Source organism: Papaver somniferum, chromosome 9, assembly GCF_003573695.1.
Source record: "Papaver somniferum cultivar HN1 chromosome 9, ASM357369v1, whole genome shotgun sequence".
Taxonomy (NCBI): Eukaryota; Viridiplantae; Streptophyta; class Magnoliopsida; order Ranunculales; family Papaveraceae; genus Papaver; species Papaver somniferum.
Window position 1 is genome coordinate 115,760,151 of NC_039366.1, and position 9,562 is coordinate 115,769,712.

The window sequence follows — 9,562 nt, forward strand, 5'->3', positions numbered from 1 at the left end:
GAGATTTTTATTTTTCGTTCATGATTGATGGATTAACAATCATATTAACATCTTTTCCATCAGAACACATGATGCTTGGAGTCTCCATACGTGTATGGGTTTGTGAGAGGAAATCACAATTTAAACTCAACAGGAAGTCTTAAGATGAAAAGAATTTCAGAGAAGGAAAAAAGATGTAGGGTAACAGAACCTTAAACAGCATAGGTTCACGCACGCACAATTCACAACCCTAAAGAGAGTAGAATTGTCGAGAATAACCCTCTTTATTGAATACACAGGGAAGTCTCTTCCAATATCAATTGAAAAAGACGAATTCCAAACTTGCAAACCAAAGCAAAAACAAACTAAAATGAAAAACTACTTTTCTTTTCTTAAAGCCTGAGGTGTGCACAATCTTGTCTCTTTTTGATCAGGCACATGAGACAAGATGCACGAAAACAACACAGTCAAGTTGTGCTGCGGTGAACAACAATTTGTCCACCATCCCCTTTTTGAAAGGAATTCATAGAACCATGTCTATCAAATTGCTTAGACCATACTCTTTTCTCAAGTGGTCTTGACCTATCTTTGGAAACCAACTTCTTTGAAGAGGATAAATCTTACATACCTCAACAGTTTTTTGAACAAGTTTGAGTTTGTTTGCTAGGCGATTTGCTCTTCTTTGAAGTATCTTGACATGTCTCATCTTGTGTTTGTACTTGAAATACTTTGAAAGTTCATGACCCTTGAGTGAACAATAAGAACATGTCACTGGATAAAATGATTCAGACGCCCGAGATGTGCAAGCTGCTAGGAACAGAGTGGAACCTGAAAAATCAGACATAGAGTTTCCAACAGAAAGGTTAATTTCTTCTTCCAGATTGGTTGAGTCTTCTTCTGGAAGGATATCAAGATTGATGTATGTATTGCTACAATTATCAAAATCAATATCTTCACAAAGAAGTGCAACACTTGATTTTTCGTCTTCGTTGGATTCATAGTGATCAGACATTTCATCAAGGGTTGCAGCAAGACCTTTGTTTCCAGTGTATTTTCTACGGTTCAGACACTCATTCGCAAAATGACCAAAACCTTTACATTTAAAGCACTGTGGCATATCCTCGTCATTAGCCTCGTCAGCATCCTTGTTTTTAGGAGGAATGCAATTGTGAGGTTTAACTGACGACCTAGGTTTGTCTCTGGAAAACCGTTTACTTCTCTTCAATAGAAGATCCCTAAACTGTCTTGTGATCATAGAGACTGATTTGTCAAGATCTTCATCTGATGAATCAGTCTCGGAAAGATCATCCTCAGAGACATAAACACTTTTACTTTTGTCAAGTAATTTAGTTTTCCTTTGTGCTTTGAAGGCAACATCCTTTCCAATTTTGGATGTATGCTCATGATCAAAGATATTTAGCTTCCCAACCAACGTATTTCTGGAGAGAGCATAAAGGTTATTTCCTTCAACGATGGCATGCTTCTTAAAATCGTATCTAGATGGCAGCGATCTGAGAACTTTCATCACAATGTTTTCAGGAATAGTCTTACCCAATGCAAAAGATGCATTAAAAATTTCAAACACTTTGTGATTAAAATCATCAAAGGAATCTTCATCTGCCATACAAAGGTTTTCCCAATCGGAATTAAGGTTTTGAAGCCTAGCTTCCTTTTCACTGGTATTTCCTTCGAATACGATTTCTAAGATATCCCAAGCATCTTTAGACCGAGCACACATAGTCACATGGTTCTGAAGATCTAGGGTAATGGCATGTATAATGGCATTCAAACCGTCGGAGTTTTGCTTTGCAGCAAGTATCTCTGCAGCATCGTATGCACCAATGTTCTTTGGAACGGTCGTATTCTCTACTGCCATAACGGGAGCATCATAGCCATTAACTACATAAACCCATGATTGAAAATCACGCGCTTGAAGAAAGGCACGCATAACAATTTTCCACCACAAGTAATTTGAGCCATCGAAGACTGGTGGTACATTTATAGAGATAACACCTCTGTCCATATCAGATCGCTACAAACACAGACTTGTAAGGTCTTTAACGTGTTTGCCTGCTCTGATACCAATTGAAAATGCGGGGGTCTAACAACCACACTCAATAATTCGTTTGGAAAACTGAGAGGACTTGCTCCGATACACTTTCTAGAGAATCAACTAGACAGTCAGAATCAATCTAGAATAAAGTGTATCAAAGAGTTTAATATCTCTAACTCTTAATTCAATCCGCAATCAGCAAATCGAAACCTGCGAGTCCGATTGAATATAAGAGGAGTAACTTGAACGGTACCAAAGACCAATGTTCAAGTGTCAATCAATGTAAATCAACAACCCAAGGTTGGATTTTCTAATTGATTGATCTTAACGCACAACCTGTGATATTTCAATTATATAACAAAATATAATGCGGAAAAGAAATAACACAGACACCAGAATTTTGTTAACGAGGAAACCGCAAATGCAGAAAAACCCCGGGACCTAGTCCAGATTGAACACCACACTGTATTAGGCCGCTACAGACACTAGCCTACTACCAATTAACTTTGGACTGGACTATAGTTGAACCCTAATCAATCTCACACTGATTCAAGGTAAGCAGGATACTACACACTTGACTCTCTTAGCTGATATCACCCACAACTAAGAGTTGCTACGACCCAAAGTCGAAGACTTGATAAACAAATCTGTCTCACACAGAAAAGTCTATAGGATTGAGTAAATCTATCTCCCATAGAAACACCCAAGAGTTTTTGTTCCGCCATTTGATAAATCAAGGTGAACAGGAACCAGTTGATAAACCGAACTTGTATTCCTGAAGAACAATCTAGTATTATCAATCACCTCATAATAAACTTAATCGACTAGCGAAACAAGTTATTGTGGAATCACAAACGATGAGACGAAGGTGTTTGTGATTACTTTTCTATCTTGCCTATCGGAGATATAAATCTCAAGCCAATTTTACAATTGCACTCAATCACGATAGAAACAGCAAGATCAGATCACACAAATACAAAGAGAATAGTTGGGTCTGGCTTCACAATCCCAATGAAGTCTTCAATTCGTTAACCTACAGGGTCTCGAGAAGAAACCTAAGGTTAAAGGAAAATCGACTCTAGTTATGCAACTAGTAACATACAGGAGGTGTGGGGATTAGGTTTCCCAGTTGCTAGAGTTCTCCTTTATATAGTTTTCAAATCAGGGTTTGCAATCCAAGTTACCTTGGTACCAAAGCATTCAATATTCACCGTTAGATGAAAAACCCAATTCAACCAAGCTAATATCTTTCAACCGTTAGAACGAACTTCGCTTGTTACACACAAATGAAATGTACCCTCATTTAGGTTTATGTAACCGTACCCAAACGTGTACACCATGTTGGTTCATAAATAGTTAACCGAGGTTAGCCATATGATTACTCTCATATCAACCTTATTCATCTTAACCATAACTAGTTCAAATGTAACTAGTTAAAGAGTTGTTCAATTTCTATATTCTCATCGATTTATCCAAGAACACAATTGAAGAAAAATCGGTTTGATTCACTCGAATCGATACATGAACATTATAGCCACGGTTTGCAAAGATTGCATTCCTTACTGATAAATGTTTTAGGTTCATGTACAACCGATTTTAGAAAGTAACCACTTAAGTATTCATACGGGTATGCGTACTTAAGCAACCGGATTTGAGTTTGTTTTAGTTTTCAAACTCAGCAGAAATTCACGGACGTGAACTTTCCGCCAGTATGCGTATGGGTACGCGTACTTTAGATAACCGGATGAGTTTGGTTTTGGTTTCCAAAATCAGTAGAAATTCACGGACGTGAACTTCCGCCAGTATGTGTACGGGTACGCATACTTACCCAGTCTCCTACAACCTTTTTGTATACACACAAGTATGCATACTTTAGGCTCCCGGTTTTGGACTTATACACTAATGTGCGAACACACTATGCTTATATCCAAAGATGGTTACAACATTCTAAACTCTTTATTTCAATCATTGAAACATTCTTCTATAATGACAATAGCCGTTTTCACACACTATTAGCATCAAAGCAATTTTCAAGATATTGAAATAATCATTATCGAAATATTCCAAGTCTTACACCAAATGATTGTATCACACAAACCATGTAAGATGTTACTCGGAAATTTTCTCATGATATAAGATGAACTTGGTCGAAACGAAAGCTTACCAACACATATTTTGAGAAACATGTAAGCGAGATATACTTAGCTCGAAATCTCAAATGTGTATAGAGAAAAGTATATCGTAACACGACTTATGTCTCAATATAAGAGATATAGTAAAAATAGACTTTCCAAGTGATAGATGATTTTAAGTCTCCACATACCTTTTGTCGATGAAGTTACACAAGCTCTCCTTAGTAGTTCTTCGTCTTCAAGTGATAAGCATCGTGAAGTCTAAGCTCAACTACACAAATTATGTCCTAGTCCGAGACATTTATAAATAGGCTAGAAATCAAGACTTATAGTTTTGATCACCAACATTGACAACATGCTTGAGATAGCAACGCATGCGAGTTCGACCGAGCAGTGCTATAACACAGGTAAAAGTGGTTTTCTCTTAGTCTTCTGGGGCAATAATAATATGATTTTAGCCAGAGTAGCCATCTAAAAAGCAATTAGTGACTATGACCTAATAATCGCTTTATCATTTGGTCGATGAAGGGAAAGGGAAAGTGATCCTTCCTAGTGACCTTGTTCAATTTCCTATAGTCAATACAAATACGCCAACCCGTGGTCACTCGGGTTCAGATTAATTCATTATTATCATTCTGGACTACAGTAATACCTGATTTCTTGGGAACAACCTGAACGGGGCTGACCCACTTACTGTCTGAAATGGGGTAAGATAATGCCTGCATCTAACAACTTAAGAACCTTGGTTTGAACTACTTCTTTCATATTAGGGTTTAGTCTATGTTGCATCTCCCTAAAAGGTTTGGTGTCACTCTTTAAATATATTTGATGCATACAAACAGTGGGACTTATACCCTTAATGTCAGCTATGGTCCACCCTAAAGCTTCCTTGTTGTTTTGAAGGACGGTTACTAGCCTACTTTCCTGATCACTATCCAGGTCGGATGCTACAATCACAGGTAAAGTTTCAGATGGGCCTAAAAACACATACTTCAAGGTGTCTGGTAGTTGTTTAAGGTCCAACTTAGGAGGCTCTTCTAACGAAGGAACTAGGGTAGACTTAGAAACTTGTATTGGTTCGAACTTAGGTTTCCATCCATTACTAGTGTCTAACAAAGGGGTTGAATCTAACAAAGCATTCACCTCATTAATCATATTATCATCATCAAAATCAATCCCAGAGTGATCTAGGCATTTCTCTAATGGATCTTCTAACAAAGTGTTTGGTAATGACTCCTCGACTAGTGTTCCTATCATGTTCACCTCTTCTATGCTCGAGTCATCTAGTTCAGAGGGTAGCTTACTAATATTAAAAATGTTTAGATCAATAGTCATATTACCAAAATACAAATTCATAATACCATTTCGACAGTTAATGATCACATTGGATGTAGCTACAAACGGGCGACCTAAAATCACTGGTATTTGGTTCTCTGGGTCAGGGACAGGTTGGGTATCTGGGATAACAAAATCTATCAGATATATAAACTTTTCGACCTCAATAAGAACATCCTCGATCACACCACGAGGAATTTTAATAGACATATCAGCTAACTGGAGTGTTATCTGGGTAGGTTTCACCTCACCAAGTCCTAGCTTAAGGTACACATGGTATGGGAGTAAGTTCACTTTGGATCCTAAGTCAATAAATGCTTTCTCAACACAGTATTTACCTATTGTGAAATAGTAGGGGACCCTGGGTCTTTATACTTAGGAGTAGTGGTATTCTGAATAATAGAACTCACATGACTAGCTAGGAAGGCTTTCTTCTGGACACTAAGCTTACGCTTTCGCTTACAAAAGTCCTTAAGGAACTTGGCATAAGGAGGAATCTGCTTAAATGCATCTAGTAATGGAAGGTTGATAGTGACCTGCTTAAAAACCTCCAAAATATCATTAAAAGTGGACTCCCTCTTAGTTGGAACTAGCAGTTGTTGGAATGGGGCTTATCAGGAACCTCATCGTTCTCTTTATAGATTCTATCAGTCTCCTCATTTTCTGGTTCAGAAGGGTGAACTAAAACATGTTCACTATCAGGCATGGCAACCTTGTTGTCTATCACTCTACCACTCCTAAGGGGTTTAATAGCATTCACATGATCGGATGGTATTTCACCTACTTCATGAATTCCTCTAGGATTGGGTTGAATTTGATTAGGAAACTTACCTCTTTCTCTCAAAGACTCATTTATCTGACTAACCTGGGTTTTCAACTCAAAAATATCCTGAGAGTTAGCCTAACCTATTCTCTTATTTTCTTCTAAACCTTGAGCAACAGATTGCTGAAACTGTATAATGTTACGATTTAACAAGGCGAGAGACTCTTCTAAACTCATAATCTTCTTATCTGAGGGATTCTGAAACTGCGCCGGAGCTTAAGGATTCTTAGTATATCCAAAACCTGGGGGAACCTGAGCATTACTAGACTGACCTTGATTCTGGCCCTTAGACCAAGAAAGGTTTGGATGGTTTCTCCAGCCAGGGTTAGAGGTTTTTGAATATGGGTCAAACTTCTGACGGTTATCAAATCTAGTGTTGTTATAAAGAGCATTGGATTTCTCTTCAACAGTATGTCCTTCCAAAAAAAGGATATATTCTACCACTACTACCACTAGAATGACCTAATTCTAAGGCTTCTAACCTTTTGGCTATGGATGCTATTTTAGCATCTGACTCATAAGATCCTTCTACCCTATTGACATTTCCTCTACTTAGAAGAATTGTTTTCTGGGGTTCCATACTATTTTCCCATTGTTGGGTCTTATCGGCGATTTCATTCAAAAATGCCATCGCCTCATCAACAGTTTTATTCTCAAACCCACCTGTGCATAAGGACTCAACCATGGTTGTTGTCGAATAATATAAACCCTCATAGAGGATCTGAACTAGCCTAACCTTTTCTAAACCATGATGAGGACATTGAGCTATTAAGTCATTGAAACTTTCCAAATACCTATATAAAGATTCTCCCTCTTGTTGAGCAAAAATACAGATTTGTGTCCTAACAGACGATGTTTTGTGCCTAGGGAAAACTTCTGTAAAAAGGCGGATGTAAGTTTTTCATAGTTTCAATTGACTCAGCAGGCAAACTATATAACCAAGATTTGGATTTATCTCTCAGGGAAGAAGGGAATAACCTAAGTTTCAAAGCATCATCATCTAGGTTTTTAATTTTCAGAGTACTACAAACTTCCTCGAATTCCCTAACATGAAAATAGGGGTTTTCATTTTCTTTCCCTAAAAATATTGGGAGCATCTGTAGGGTCCCGGGTTTCAGTTCATAATTTGCCCCAGTTTCAGCTAACTTGATACATGATGGACGATAGGTCCTAGTTGGGTTTAAAAAAGCTTTCAAAGTTGTCATTTCTGGCACTACCAAAAGACTAGGAGTACTTTCTTCACTAAGTGTCAAGTTTTCAAAGCTTAAATTTCCAAAGACATGGCTCTCAAAAGAAGAGTCTTCGAGCTCCCCGCCTTCACAAGAAAAACTACTAGGTTTTTCACTAAGCAATCGACCTGGAGTGTCTCTTTTCCAAGCCCGCTCTCTAATAACCTCGGGTATACACTAGAAAAACAAAATTAAAAAGAAAAGTCCTAAAAGGAAGGGAAGTTCTATGCAAACACAAACAAGGTTGACTCAACCACAACGAACCTACTGATTTCTAGCAAACAAAAAGCATGATAGCTCCACTTAGATTGTTTCTAGACCATCTTATATTCCTTCGAAAGGGAATTCGTTACAATTTAAGCAAACCCCTCTGGAATCAATCTGAATTAAAGTAAGTTGAATACAGACAAGGGAAGCTCAATGGAGCTTTAATACCCAGGCCTCACTGGAAAAACATTCACTTGGGTTACAAGGCGGCACACTCAACTTACATTAACCATCATGAACTTCGAAGTATGCTTAAAAGAGCAACGAATATTTTTCGAACGACTTTCCTATTAAGCTCGTAACCTTATCGGTCTCGTTCTAGTCAGCATTTTAGGCTTGGGTTCGCGTTTGGTATCGTTTTCCTAAAGCGGGCAAGAAGAGAACGGTGATGAAATCCGAACCCTTATCTTGTATGGCCAGGCCTTTCCCTTTACTAGGAAATTAAACCGTTTTCAGTCCTCAACATATAAGCATACGAAGGAAGACAATAAACCCTCCGACAGGGAATTCACGGGTGTTCAGATAAACTTACCTCCCGTACCATACGGGCGAAGAATCGTTGTAGCGACTCGAGCCACGACTCCTATGTCATGTACGAACCCGAGGGGCCGAGGCAATATCGTAATTGTCGTCCTTCTCTGCAAACAGTTTATATTTAATTTTACCCTTCCTTAGGGTTTAAAAATAAAAATAATGTCTCAATGCCCAATGTCCAAAAATAAGAAGTGCAAAATAAAAGAAAAATACAAAATAAAAGATATCCTGATACAATTTCTAAAAACAAAATCTAAAGAAAATATAAAAAATTAAATAAATAAAATTCTTTGTCTTTCTTTTCCTTTTCATTTAGCTTTTAGCTTTGACTCCAAGTCTTTTAGTCACCAAAGTCTTTGGCTCAATTTATTTTTGGTTCAATTTCCAAACCTGTAGCACAAAGATAAATACCAAAGAAACGTAAAATAGAACAAATTAAAAATAATAAAAAAAAAATCTAAAAACTCTAGCCTATAGACAAGTCCGCGTCGGCGGCGCCAAAAATGGATGTTGATTTCAATAATGTTGTAGTAATAGGTTCGTTGAGACTTTTGAAAGAAATAGATTTTAGACTTAATAATACATAAAAATAAAGAAAACTTAATTCAAAATTGATTTCAAGATTTAGAAAAGGACCAAGGCTCTGGATTCCACTATTCCCTCTAGTTGATTGGTTTATAATGATATTTCAAGAATTATTATTAAGCTCTTTTCTCGTTAATTCATTATTAATCTATAAGGTGCCCAAATATTAAATTGTATCCCTAAGCATGAATTATCAAAGAATTGATTCTAAGCATAATACATCAAATTGATTCACAACTAATTAAGAAACCATTTTTATCTTTATGTTGATCCTAGTGAATTAAATTAAATAAGAAATTAAAGAAATTGTAAAATGAAATTACCAATCAAGCATGAGTGAATAGTTTCCTACGTCGCCCCAATCACCGGGTACTTAGCCTCTCATCATGTTGGAAACACGCTCAAAAGTTGATTTCATTGCTCAAAGTGTTTACAAATGATGAAAATGGGAGAAAATGATTAAAACCGGGTTTGTAACACTTATAGTTGTTACAAACCAAACTGTTACAGAGAACGATACAGATGAAGTGTCACTGTCACTGTAGCAAAACGACAGTGGTTGTGCGTCTTATGTTCTTCGTAGCTTCTTCACCAGCAGCAAAAATATTCTTCCTGCAACTCTGAT

At 37.3% G+C, this 9,562-nt stretch overlaps 1 pseudogene; it reads left to right on the top strand.

Annotated features, from left to right (window-relative positions):
• Positions 1-7,065: 7,065 nt before the first annotated feature.
• LOC113314537 lies at positions 7,066-7,165 on the top strand (annotated as a pseudogene).
• Positions 7,166-9,562: the final 2,397 nt, after the last annotated feature.